This window comes from Chionomys nivalis, chromosome X (assembly GCF_950005125.1).
Source record: "Chionomys nivalis chromosome X, mChiNiv1.1, whole genome shotgun sequence".
Taxonomy (NCBI): Eukaryota; Metazoa; Chordata; class Mammalia; order Rodentia; family Cricetidae; genus Chionomys; species Chionomys nivalis.
This window is the reverse complement of record NC_080112.1, coordinates 51120576-51135990: the sequence shown is the minus strand read 5'-3', so window position 1 is coordinate 51135990 and position 15415 is coordinate 51120576. Positions and strand designations below refer to the sequence as shown.

The following is a 15415-nucleotide window of genomic DNA, read 5'->3' as shown; positions in this document are numbered from 1 at the left end:
TTTCATGGTTTCCATTGAGACGTTGGGTCTAATACTGATAGGTTTACCTTTATATTTTACTTGCTGTTTTTCCTTTGTAGCTCTTAATAATGGTTCTTTATTCTGTATGCTTTATGTTTTGATTATTATATAGTGAGGGGATTTTTTTTATCCAACCTATTTGGTGTTCTGTAAGCTTCCTGTACCATCATAGGTATATCCTTCTTTAGGTTGGGAAAGTTTTCTGCTATAATTTTGTTAAATACATTTTCTGTGCCTTTGAGCTAGAGTTCTTCTCCCTGTTCTACCCATAATTTTCTTAGGTTTGGTCTGTTCATGGTGTCCCAAGTTTTCTGGATGTTTTCTGTTAAGAATTTGTTGGATTTAATGTTTTCTTTGACCAACGAGTCTATTTTCTCTATGGTATGTTCAGTGCCTGAGATTCTTTCTTCTATCTCTTTTATTCTGTTGGTTATACTTGTCTCTGTAGTTCCTGTTCATTTACCCAGATTTTCCATATCCAGAATTCTCTCAGTTTGTGTTTTCTTTATTACCCCTATTTCAGTCTTCGAGTCTTAAACTGTTTGCTTCACTTGTTTGATTGCTTTTTCTTGGTTTTCTTGGCTTTCTTTGAGGGATTAATTATTCTCTTCCAATTTATTGTTTGTCTTCTCCTCCATTTCTCTAAAGGAATTTTTCATTTCTTCTATAAAGGTCTCCATTATTTTCATAAATTTATGGTTAAAGTCATTTTCTTCTACTTCTTCTGGGATAGGGTGATCAAGTCTTCCTGTTTTGTGACAGCTGGGTTCTGGTGTTACCATATTGTTTTTTAGGTTGTTGGAGAAATTCTTGCCTTGGCGCCTATCCATCTCTTTCTTAAAAAGAGGACTTTAGTGTCTTTGTGTCTTGGTCTAATCTTTTCAGTGGCTATCTTAGTGTTTGGAAGTCTTCCTTGGTCTGCTATGTACTGTCAATGTCTCAGAATATCTCTGAGGTCTCTATACACCCACTCTCTTGATCTTCTCTACTGGTTTGTTCTCTTGGTGTTCTCTCTTAATTCCCTCAATGTTGTAGCAAGCTCTTGATTCCCTCAGTTTTATAGCAAGCTCTCAGCTCTTAGGCTGGGAGTGGCTCTTAGCTTTGGGTGTTCAAGTGGATGGGTTTGGGATTTGAGGAACTCTAGTCACAGGAAACTCCTTGCTGGCTGGCTAGAAAAGCTGAGGGAGATGGGGGAGGGGCCAGTGTTTTCCCACTGGGAGTGGCCTAGAGAGTGGGGTGTCCTGCAGAGTGGCTGTTCACTCATCTATTAAGTCCTCTCAGCATTGAAGTAAGCTGTGTTTTAGACTTCCACCAAGGTTACAAGAGGATAGGAATGTTTGGGCACCTGGTGTGCCTATTAGTTTAGATGGCCACTGGATGTGTTTGTGTTTTGGGGTAGCTTGGTTGCAGGGAACTCCCTGCTGGCTGGCTAGAAAAGCCAAGGGAGTTGCAGGAGAGGCCCAGAATTTTGTCCCACTGGTTAGGATCTAGAGGGTGGGGTGTCCTGCCATGTGGCTACTCACTCAGGGAGGTATGCTTTTAAATGGTACCATAATGTTTGGCTACAGACTATACTGAAGTACTGGTAAAGTTTCAGAATAAACTTAAAAAAGAATCATGATAAATTTGCTTATAATTTGTAATTTAATATTCTTCGTATTATACTATGAAATGTGTGGATGAAACTAGGTACATTAAACATAACAGATGTAGAAACAAAATCATCCTGTGGGAATATAATGAGGTTAGTGTAACGGAATAAATAATTGTGATTTACATAATAATATAATATGTGAATGCTTTGTCATCAGGAGTAATAGCAAATGTAAAATAAGCAGTATATTCCAGTATGATTCAACAACCTCAAAGGCTTAATTAAAAGTATGTATTGGCATTATACACATAAGGTGAAGATACATAATTAGAGCTCAAGAAACCATGAGCATCTGATAGAATAATTTATGTAGGCTGTAGATAACTATGTACATAATAATCAGCCATGCTTTACAATAGTAAGGTTTTTGTGCTTTACATTACACATTTTGGCCAAATCATCATTCTATTTTAAACTATATAATACCATTTTGTCGATAGGTGCTCCCTAAGCTGTTATTACAAACTGTAGGATTCTGAACATTAATACAGGTGTGATACTTACTTTTTTAAATTATTTTTTATTATTACTATTATTGTTATTACAAATTTTCACCACCTCCCCTCCTCCCACTTCCCTCCCACTCCCCCTTCCCCCTCCCCCTCCGTCTCCAGCCCAAAGAGAAGTCAAGGTTCCCTGCCCTGTGGGAAGTCCAAAAACTTCCCCCCTCCATCTAGGTCTAGGAAGGTGAGGATTCAAACAGACTAGGTTCCCACAAAGTCAGTACATGGAGTAGAATCAAAACGCAGTGTTATTGTCCTTGGCTTCTCAGTCAGCCCTCCTTGTCAGCCACATTCAGAGAGTCCAGTTTGATCACATGTTCCACCAGTCCCAGTCCAGCTGGCCTTGGTGAGTTCCCATTAGATCAGCTTCACCATCACAGTGGGTGGGCGCACACCTCTCAGCCCTGACTTCCTTGCTCATGTAGGCTGTAGGCTCCTTCTTCTCCTCATTTGGACCTTGGGAGTTCAGTCCAGTGCTCCAATGTGGGTCTCTGTCTCTATCTCCATCCATCACCAGATGAGGGTTCTGTGGTGATATGCAATATATTCGTCATTGTGGCTATAGTATAGGGCCAGTTCAGGAGTCCTCTCAGCTGCTCAAGTAACAAGCTGGGGAATCTCCTTGGACATCTGGGAACCCCTCTAGAGTCCAGTCTCTTGCAAACCTTCAAATGGCTCCCTTAATTAAGATATATACTTCCCTGTTCCCATATCCACTCCTCCATCCCAACTGTCCCATTCCCCCAAGCTCTTCCCATCCTCCCCTTCTCACTTCTCTCTCCCCATCTCCTCTTATCCCCATCCCACCCCCACCCCCAAGCATTCAATTTTTGCCTGGAAATCTTGTCTACTTCCAATATCCAGGAGGATAGCTACATGTGTTTTTTCTTGGGGGGGGGTGGGGTTCACCTTCCTATTTAGCTTCTCTAGAATCATGAATTATAGGCTCAATGTCCTTTTATTATGGCTAGAATCCACTAATGAGTGAGTACATACCATATTCATCTTTTTGGGTCTAGGTAACCTCACTCAGGATAGTGTTCTCTATTTCCATCCATTTGCATGCAAAATTCAAGATGTCATTTTTTTTCTGCTGAGTAGTACTCTAATGCATATATATTCCACACTTTCTTTATCCATTCTTCCATTGAGAGGCATCTAGGTTGTTTCCAGGTTCTGGCTATTACAAATAATGCTGCTATAAACATAGTTGAACTAATGCTTTTGTAGTATGATAGGGCATCTCTTGGGTATATTCGCAGGAGTGGTATTGCTGGATCCTGGGGTAGGTTGATCCCAAATTTCCTGAGAAACTGCCACACTGATTTCCAAAGTGGTTGCACAAGTTTGCATTCCCACCAGCAATGGAGGTGCTATACTTTCTCTATATTAAAGCTTGAATTGTTAATATTTTTCATTACAGTGTTTTTGCAAAAAAGTGTATCTTCAGATATTTAGAAAATTAATTATTTACCCACGGAATTAATTGATTCTTAAAGTGTGCCAATATTTCAATTAAAGCCTTAAAGTGATTCTGATCTATCTTAAGTAGATATTGGAATAATGGGTACAATAAATCCAAATTTTGACATTGTATCATGGCAATATCTCATTTCATACATAGAAAACAATACCACACTTTTGTGTAAAGAATGCTGTGATATATTAAAATTTTTGTAATTATCCTGACACCCATACACTCAAAAACATTAACAAATGCTGAAAGACAAACATCTATGTTGGCTGACTTAAGCATTCTGCCATTTAACTACCAGAATGTTTCTTAAATGCAAAGTGGACACATATTGGCATTTTGTTATTGTTTTTGTTTTTTGATATCAGGTTTCATTGTAGATTGAGTCTTTACTGGAACTCTACAGATCAGGCTGGCCTTGAACTCACAGAGAACTACCTACCCCTGCATCCTGAGTACCTGGATTCAAGACATTTATCCCCATTGCTTGCTGGCATTTAAATTTTTAACTAATATTTCTTCTTTGGCCAGATGTTTATGATGAAAATTTTCTTGATCTCATAAATCACTACAAACTTTTTGACTAAAGCCATTTTCTTAAGTCATCTCAGTGTTACATTATTATTATATGACTATGAAAAAACCACTGAAATGAGAGTACTAAATATGAAATGTCTCTTCTGTTTTTAAAAGTGCAATTTATAAATATCAGTAGTTTGTATTTCTATCCTTAATCTGGCATTTCGGAAAATCAACACCACTTAACCCAAAGCAGGTAAAGACTACATACACATTTTTCCTTTAGATGCGAAGTTCCTTAATTTTTACATAAAAAATGAAAACTCTTAAGTCTGAGAATGATTTAAATATGAAAGTAGATGCTAAAATTGAAATGGTAGGTTAAGAAACAATAAAAGTTAATAATTCATGATAGTAAATAATCCATTAAAAATATTTTGAAATATATCATACAGAAAATATTTCTAATGTTTTACTAAGAAAGAAATTTACAAGAGAATTTTGCTTTGCACTTTCTTAACGGTTGGTTTTATGCAGAAACAAATAGGCTGTGAGGGCTATCTATAAAGCAAGTTCCTGTGAGAATGATAAAAATGATGAGGAAGGAAGAAAGAAAATGACCTAGAGAAAGGAATAAATAAAAGCAATTAGTAGGGTTTGTCTAAGGTGCTTAGAATTTCAATGATGAAATGTTCATTTCCACTTATTATTTACCAAAAAAGAAAATAACAGAGAACCTAAGATTTTGACCTAAGATAGATCATCAAAGTCTAATACAGAACTTGTCATGCAAAGGGTGAGTAAAGATATTACAAATTTATAATTATAGTCTCAGAGCCATAAAAGAATTTGAGTTTCTTGATGTATATCCAATCCTCTAGAAAGAAAAAGGATACTTTTTATTCTAACACACATAGAATCAATTGTATAACAATAGCCACTTTAGTAAATTTTTGAGTTTGAGTTTATTCATATATACAACACTACTACAAAAATTATCATACAAAATTACTGTGAATACAAGTATATGTCAAATAAATAAAATTCAATGTATACCAAGTGAAAAGATAAATGTGTAAATCAAAGCAGTGAGAACTTTGTCTGATTAATTTTGACTTTCTTTGATATTATACTCTTATTAGTGTATGATATAAGCATTAAGAAGCCTAGTCATAAGGTACATTGACATTTGTGTATATTTCCTTTGAAAAAAAAGAAAGTGGATAATTATTTTTAAATGAACACATTATTCAATAGAATTATTAAAAGAAATTTGAATAAATACATTTTCTTTTATGGTTTTACATAAATCCTATTTCTGTATAAAAAAAGGACTGGTAAAACTTTAAACTAAGCCATTGAATTGTTCTTGGAACTACAAAATGCCGTTTTTTCACACTTAATACTCTCTTTGATAACATTTTCTGACTTCACAGAAAATTGGTTTTAGTTTTGTCTCATAGGCCATCTTTAGGGAGTCTATTGCACCATTAATACATATAGGCATAATTTTACTTAAATAAAATCACTGCCTGCTGAGGAAACAAGCAGAACTATTCTGAGATCAGCAACAGGAAAAGTAGAAAAAAATGACAGAATTAAAAGAAAATGGGATATTATCTCTATGTATAATTCTTGACAATTTGATTAAAATATGCAACACAGGGTTGTTTAAGATGGTAAAGAAAACTTTTAAACTGTATTTTTAACTACACTCTATTTTGCCCATTGCATTATTTCATTACCTTAAATATTATCTATAAGTTGTAGCAATTATAGCTTTAAAATTCAAAGAATAGATGAATGAATTAAAGACTGATTAGAAATAATTGAAAAAAAAGTTATAAAAGAGACTCATATAATGAGAAGAATATGGCCACTGTCAATTTCTCTAATCCCACATAACTCTGAGGTAACACATACACTAATAAATAGTGGCTTAAAATCCAAGAAAAGATAAATGTGTAAATCAAAGCAGTGAGACCTTTGTTGCTTGTCATGCTCAGCTTTAGTCCAAGTTTCAAATGCAGGAAATGTGGAAAGAGAGACAGATTTGGGTAAGAAGGATGAAAATAAAGGGAAACAAATTTGGATGGCTTTAACATGTTTTGTCAGCAGCAAGATTCTAAGACTGTTGACATATAGAAATGACACTCAATCAATGGCATGGCACACTATAAAGATTTTTTTCTGTGTAAGGATAAATTATTTTGTTCTGGTTTGATACTGCTTTGTCTCATAGAAAATTATATCTAGTAGGAAACAGAAATTTGAAGTACAACTGCACAATTGAAATTGTCAGGTTCTTCTTGCAGTTCCTCATTTGTCAAAATGGAAGACTTCAACTGGAGACATGAGCAAGGAAGGAACCTCACCACTGCTTGAAATGAACATTATATAAGCTGTCACTCCCTAATCATAGGTTTGGATGATCCTGGAAAATAACTGTGAGGATAAAGAACTTACAACAGCTAATGTCACTTAGATATTCAGTCAACACTCAGATGATTACTGACATAAAAGCTAGCAGCAAATGCACTTATGGTATCAAGTAAAGTCTTTACAAGGAGTACTCATACAACAACCAAAGTGTAACTCCATTTTTTTCTTTAGTAAAATATGAACATGTCCTGGATTGAAACCAACTAATATTGCCAAAATTATCACCTCTGGATAAAAAGTGATAGGCACAAATATATTGGGCATATAGTACTGTGATGACAGACATCAACAGTTCTAACAAGGTATAAAATTCTGGAAACGACAATAATCATGATTTAATGAGATGTGCCCAATGATATCTGAGTGGCAAGAATGTCATGAGGTAAAACATCATGTATCTGCTTGGACTTATGGAACACTCACTAGGAATGAATTAATATTTGGTACTGTAAATCTAGTCAGGCCACTGAAGGTGTAGATAGAGAACCTCTCATCACCATTCTGTTAGCTAACATAACATAGTATTTAATTTCCTTCTCTCTACTTATATTTATAGATAAAAGCAGTGTGCACACTTCATCAAAAAACATTTTTTTAGGAGGAAGAGGTCATTACAGAGAACCACGACTGGTCAAAGTGCTATGAATAAGTGGCTGTAGATTGTCCATTCACAAATTGGACATCTATAACATAATCCCAACAGATTCGAGGCTGAGAAAACATCACTGCAAAGATTTAATAGTCACAGAAAAGGAAGTATTGCTATAAAACAATGTTTTCTTAACAGGACAGGAATATTGCACCCATGAACTCCCCAAAATGTGGTTATATAATCAACTGTTACATCATGGATAAGAAAAGGGTACATAATGTCCATACCTAATAGAAGAGCCACAAGCAGTAAAGGGTTGCTGAGAGAAGTAGAATAGGTTTTTTTTTTCAGATATACCCCTGATAAGTTGCCTATGTCCAATTGACCAGTCCTACCTATACTTAAGTGCATGAGACACCATAATATAAATTATATTGTATCAAATGTATACATACTCTGAAAGTTAAATATAATAAATGGCAAATTCTATTTTTGAATAAATTTGTAAATACCAATCGGATTTACTTTTTTCTTGAATAGAATTAATGCTACATTCATTTGGCTCATAATTTTCTCTGATTTTGAAAAATCTACATTTCAGGTTATCATAGAATTGTCTAGTTGTTCAATAATTTAATTTTGGTTTGTTATTTTCTAGTTTACTGAAGGGCATGTTTCTAAATAACCATAAGTAATTTTTTTACAACTACATTATAACAAAAAAATAGTACTCACAATTGCCTTGTGGTCTGTAGTATAAAGAGGAAAGAAAAGGGGAAAATGCAATTTTATCCAGCAAATAGTGAGAATTGTATGTGGTATATAAAAGCTTGTTTTAAAAATGTGTTTGAGTGTTTTGTCTAAATTTAAGTTCATTAAGTGTGTGCCTTGTGCCAACAGAGGCCAGAAGAGAACATAGGATACACTGGAACTAGAGTTATCATTAGTAATGAGCCACCATATATATGCTGGATACTAACCTGGGTCCTTTGTAAAATCAAACAAGCAAACAAGCCCCCCCAAAAAACACAAACAAAAACAAAAATCTCAGGAAGTTAACAACTGAGCCATCTCTCCAGCCCCACTTTAAAAATCTTCAAATTATCTATTCAAACTAGTAGTTCACAATAGCAAGAATGGCTGAGGGAAAATAGGTTAAGATTTATAGATAATAGTATCCTTTACAAATGCGTGCATAATGATCTTCTATTCCCATTTACTTAATAAGCTTGATTTTACACATTAAGAGACATATACAGTACTTAATTCTTTAATGTTCTATTTTAAATTACATGGTCAATATAGCTATCACTGGAGTAACAGCACACTGTAAAATCATTACTTTCAGTATAACTTCCCTTGCACTTTTCGGTACTATGCAAAAGTTTTCTCTTATAATTCCAAAGGCATAATGGCACATTGAAATATGTTTAAAAAGACAATAAAATATCAAATAGTAGTACCACTTTTTGTCTATGCTGAATAATTTATTTGCTCTTTGTTTGTTTACTTGGCTCAAATACCCTATTGAGCAATACCTTAGTTACAGAAGTACTAAAATACAGGCAATAGATATGAGGTTAAATATCTGTTTATGATATTCTTCTAGAACAATTAATAACATTTGTTTATTCTGATTTTAATGTTTATTTGACAGCATTAAGAATAAGACAAATGTTTAATTTTCACAGAACATCAGTATTTCCTCTCTGTGTGTGAATAATATGTTTTCCAGTAATATTAGAGAAGTTTACCTACAGTAATTAGCAATCTAGTGGATTAGACAGCATTTTAGTCCATGATATATTTGAAACACTAGTTATACTACAGTTGCTATAAATTCAACTAACATGAGAAGTATGGTGAAACAAATTTAATTGCTTATAAGAATTTTGATATCAAAAGAACAAATAATCCAACAAAAAATGAGGTGCAGACCTAAACAGAGAACTCTCAGCAGGCAAATCTCAAATGGATGAAATATACTTAAGAAAATGCTCAATATCCTTAGACATCAGAGAAATGCAGATGAAAACAACTCTGAGATTCCATATTACATTGATCAGAATGGCCACAATCAAAAATATTGGTGACAGCTAAGCTGGAGAGGATGTGGAATAAAGGGAATAATCTTCTGTTGCTGGTTGAAGTTCAAACTTGTACAGCCACTTTGAAAATTAGTATGGTGATTTCTCAGAAAATTAAGAGACAACCTACCTCAAGACCCAGAAGTATCACTTTTGGTCTATACACAAAGGACGTTAATCATAACACAAAGGTATTTGCTCAACTATGTTCATAAAATCATTTTTCATAATAGTCATATCCTGGAAATAACCTACATACCCATCAACAAAAGAATGGATATAGAAAATGTGGTACATTTACACAATGGTATAGTACACTGTGGTAGAAAATAATCACATCTTGAAATTTGAAGCCAGATGAATGGATCTAGAAAATGTTATATTGAATGAGGTACCCAGACCCAGAAAAACAAATGTAATATATAATCACTCATAAATGACTTTTAGACATAAAGCAAAATAAGATAAAACAACCTATAGTCCATAATTCCCGAGAACCTAGACAACAAAGAGGACCCTAAGTTAGACATACATGAATCTATATAGAAAGGAGAAAAAGATCTCCTGATTAAAGTGGGAGCATGGGCATCATGGGAAATAATAGAACGAGAGAGGGTTGTAAAGGAAGGGAACGAAGAAAAAGATATAGTTCAATAAAAAATTAACATAAAACACAAGTTGAATGAAATTTATAGGATTATGATAAATTTTTCTCAGCTTTATTAAGACATTGAAATCTCTACTACAGTAAGGCACCTATGGTGGATGTCGTCCAAATAATCCTGAAAGATATATCATAATGATGGTGAAAGTATTAGGTATTTAAAATTACTCTCTTATGCATCAATTACATTCTTCCTCATACTTCCTAAAATAATTTGAGGATTTAGTCTAATTTTTATGTATAAAGCAAATTGTTAATAATATTTTATTTTTTTCCTTTGCTTAGTTTACAGCTCAGGGCATTATGTGTGAATTAATATTAAGTGTAATAAAAATTATAACTTTCTTCTCACTTAAAATATTGCTTTAATATTCATTGATTTTCATATTAAAATCTTCCTCTAAAATATTAATTGGTAAGACCTCTATAGTCTATTATATAGACTTCTCATTTTTTAAATAATAAATATGGCAACTTAAAAATTCAAGATGTTACTATGGATTTTACTTTTGCAGGGGTAAGAAAACAGAAATATTTATTCATTTCAGATGTGTCATCAACAACAAATTAAAGAAATAAATTCTAACTAAAGTCTAACTTGACCATAAATAACTTATTTGGTTATTTAATGGAGTAAGCGAGGTGGCCAGTACTATGGCTGCATCATTGAAAGGTACCACTTCAGAAAGAATATTCACTCAGAAAATATACCTCATTGGAGTTCTATATACAGACAGTAGGTGACTCCAATGGGGAGTTTCTCTTTGCCTAACTATTATTTTTTGCACATGTAACAATGGAGATTTCCATATACTTCCCAAGACTTTAAAGCATCTCCTATCTATATATGAGGGACTGCTTCAATTAAAAAAAAAAAAAAAACATGATACCATGTCAGGTATTCTTTATCACATTAATATAAAATTATTTAACTGTTTTTTGTATGAATCATGAAAAAAATAACAATGTTTTCATTGAAACATATACACGCACTTTGTGAAATGAAAAAATGAGCACATTATTATAGTTAGAAATTTTGATATATTTTATTATTACATTATTTTCTATTACATTATTTTCTATTACATTATTTTCTATTGCGCTGTTTCTATTGTACTTTAAAGTAAAACTCTCTACGACAACTCACTGTGGTTGATGTCCTGATATATCAACGGGCTCTATATTTAAAGATATACTTAAAAACTATTATAAAATATGTTACATTTACCAAATGAACTAAGTGAAGAAATTATTCAGATGAAACTTTGTTGACTTAGAGGAACTTTCATACACTCTTATATCACATAATTGGTAAAGTTCCATTGTCTTCATTTACAGGACCCTTAATTACTGTGAAGTATAATCATAAATATAGCTACATTGAAATAAATTAATCAGTAATCTAAATGGAAAAAATCCAGGAATAATGCTAACTACCGTGTTGATACTATCTACTGTCACCATTAGAAAATCTGCACTAGAATAGTTCAATTAAATAATGATTTGAATTTTTTGATTACTTTTACCTACATACTATAGAAACATGGGAATAATTATATTGCTACCATTTCCTTTTTCTCTCTCTAATTGGAAAGTATTACATTTATTCTGATTACATGCATAGGTAATATCATGCATCTGCTTTTTTTATTACTTCTAGTAAATTTAAGCCTAACAAAATACTGCAATGACATGTTGAATATAAGTTAAATTTTGCCATAAATATCACTATTAATTATATTCTAATTTTGAATTTTAAATATTAAATTGGGCATTATGCAATGTTTTTCCCCACAATTTTTGTATGGATTTTTTGTTCAGTAATATTTACAGGGAATGAGATCAGATCACTCTAGATTAGGACTTTTTTACGAGACAAATTCTGCTTCTTTTATGGGAAGAATTTTCAACATCCATAAAATGGTGAGAAGTTTCCCATTATTGCACAATAATATTAAAAATTATTAAGATGAAAGTCTTTTATTTCACTGGCAGACTAGCAAAAATAATTGTTTTGCTTGTGTCTAAGCCCGTAGTTAGTTTATCTCAATTTGGAGCCATTTTGTACTTCATGGGATACTAGTCAATGCCAAGTAATTCTTTTGGTTGAGACAGCTGAGATTGCTGCTGGCACCTTGTTGGAAGGTATTTTTTAAATACCTGGAAATTTACAGGATACTTCTCAGAGCAAAGAATTATCCACACTCAGTTTCCAAAGTCTCCAGTCTGAGAAGTTCTCTACTCACTGTCTTCTTCCAATAATATATTCAGTTGAAAAGAAAAAATTTCAAATATTCTTCTCTAAGACCTTTTTCTTAATGAAAGAATGAAATACATGAAACATAAAATTATTAATATCTTGCTTTAATTGTTTCAATGACATCGTTTTTTTCTATGCTGTAATATCTTAGTAGGCCTACCACAGTAAAAAGAAAACATAAAGGATATGATATTAATTTGAAGTTTCTAGTTAATCCTATGGTCTAGTTGTAGGGCTCAGAGGGAAGTAGGAAATGTGAATTTATAATAAGATATGTAAGAAAATAAGATTTGAAAAAGTGATGAAAATCAAAATTTAAAGATACTTGGGAAAAAAATCATGTAAATTTACCAAATGTACATTGGTATGAGAAAATAATTCAACAATTCCACATTCAGTATTTGTGACATCAAAGTTAAATTAAAAATGTCACTGTTTTTTGATGAAATTATATGGCATCATTTCATACTGTATATATGCATTTCTTTTATTTTTTTTTTTAAATTAAAGTTAAAGTCTCATCCTTGTTCTCAAATGCAACCCAGTTATATAACATTTTAAACAAGTAATACAAAATTGCACAGTACTTTCAAAAATTAGAGCTCAATCAGGATAATACTATTGAAGACTTTTTCTGGAGTTATGAAAATATTCACATGCTACTACTCAATTATAAAAAATATGTTCATCAATTTTAAAACTGAGAAAATAAAACAGAAATTTATAAAGTAGGAAATGCTTAAACTTTATGAGTAGAAAGTTGTCTTCAGACTAGTTTTCCCAGGGTTTGACCATTATCTCACTTTTCTCAGGTTCCTTAAAGATGCTGTCATCCTCAGAAAACAAGAGTCTTGAGAACACAAGGCCCACATTCCCAAGAAGTGGGCTGATTGGTTTTCAGTCATTTTCTGGGTTATGGATGTTTGTCATCAATTATGGGGAATATAAGAATATAGGATTAAAAGACAACTATTAACCTCAAATACTTTACATTGATTTGGATTTCGGTATTTTAACACAAACTAAATTATTTTTGTTATATTATATGCATGTTTCTACTCTTGTTTGGTGTATTATGCTCATGCAGACCTTTTAAGATATAATATATAACTAAGAAATACAGGTTAATAGTTAGTCATTTTTAATAATCAAACTTGTAATCATATTATGTATGTTTTCAAAGTTAAAATATAAATTTAAGGACCTGGAGAGATGGTTCAGAGGTTAAGAGCATTGCCTGGTCTTCCAAAGGTCCTGAGTTCAAATCCCAGCAACCACATGGTGGCTCACAACCATCTGTGATGAGGTCTGGTGCCGTCTTCTGGCATTCAGGCATACACACAGACAGAATATTGTATACATAATAAGTAAATTAATTAATTAATTAATTAAATGAATAGGTTATTACCAAAAAAAAATACTTTACTATCTTACTCAGACATATCAGAACCCTCTACTAATTGCAAATGCAGATATTAAAATAGTCAACTAGGAAGTGGCATACTAAATGTATTTTGTATTCTAAATGACTTTTGGCATGTGTAACAATATTTAATTAGTATTATGTTAGTCTAATATTCTTCAATAGTAAGAAATACAAGTAAATAAAAATAATATATTTTCTTAAGTGTATTAATAACACACATACACACACTCTACACACTACATGTTATCATGTCCTTAATTCCTCTTTAATTATGATTAAGTATGCTTGTGTGTATACAACTTTTAATGCAGCAAAGCAATTAGTACATGTGTTTACTAATTTGTAAGTCTTCAAATTCAGAACATTTATTTCAGATCATTGACTATATTTTTGTCTAGGTAGAGCTCATGTCAAAGACACAAAGGATGTCATTATATATCAATGATGCACTTTGGACATTTAATTTCAGGATAGTTCCAAGCAGAGTTTTACAAAGTTAGATTGAATCAAAAGCCTACTATTAACATTCCACATTTCAATAACAGCCAAAACAGCTAAATGAATCAGAAGTGTAAAGGACAATGGCAGGGGTATTACAATTATTGACATCAAATTATACTACTGAGTCATAGCAAAAGAGAAATGAAAAAAATTATAAGAATATAAGTATCAGTGAAATAAGAGAAAATAAATAAACACCACACTTCCAATGCTGATTATCTATCTTGATGGGAAAACTGTTAGAGGCTTGGTGGACACAAATGTCCTTCAGAAATTCACCAAGTTTGAGCCTTCTAGCCCCATTTTATTGACATGGCTCTCCAATCAAAACATCTGGATGAAACAGACAGTGGCCTTAAATTGAACTCAAGTTGTCAATACTAAAGAAATCAGTTACAAAACAGTTAAAAATTGGTCACATAGAACTGAACACAAATAAACATAATACCCTTATATTTGTTATTCCCAAGAGATCATGATGCTACTACCTCCTACAGGATCTTCACACAGTTACTTGTTAAGTGGAGAAAATGGTGTCCATGCAACCAGGCCTCACCAACCCTAACACTATTTCTCGATATTTTTATATTTTAGTTTTGGATATTAAGAGTTGCTTTTTCAAATTCCTCTGGTGCCACAGGAACGAGACAACTTTGCTTTTATATTATGGGAACTAAATATGCATAATCCTCCCCCAGACATATCTAAGGACTTTTTTACCCCAGGAAATGAAAAATAGATTCACAACCTACCAGTTATATGTTTTTTGGGCCTTTGTGAATATTCCTAAGGACATCCTATTAATCCATTACATGAATGGTCTCTTTCTGGCACATCTAGATACAGTCTATCTGCAAAAGACTGCTGAAAAAAAGTGTGAAAATGTCCCATGTCATTACAACTGATAGTGGCACCAGATAAAGTTCAAATGGTATCCCTCTTTGCCTTTTTAGTTTTTTTTCCATTGTTATGCAGGTTTGCTTCCTTTCCTTTAAATGGAAATGAAGAAATTGTACTCATTTTCAGAATTACAACAATTATGTGGCACAATTAATTGACTTAAACCCTTACAGCCCATCCGTGATCAAGAAATGAGATAACTCTCTCCATTGTTGGAGGGCCCATCTGCCTGTCCATCAAGGTTAGGCTTCCTCTTGAAGCTTGAGGTCAAGTACAAAAGTTTGTGACCATTCTAGCTACCTCAAGCCTGCACCACCATGATCCCCAGAGGACCTTGTTGGCAATGGTCCTAGAGACACACAAGTGGTTTTA

The 15415-nt window shown here is 32.9% G+C and overlaps 1 pseudogene; it reads left to right on the top strand.

Annotated features, from left to right (window-relative positions):
• LOC130868372 (SH2B adapter protein 1-like) overlaps positions 1-15415 on the top strand; it is a 152952-nt pseudogene that overhangs the window by 81252 nt on the left and 56285 nt on the right.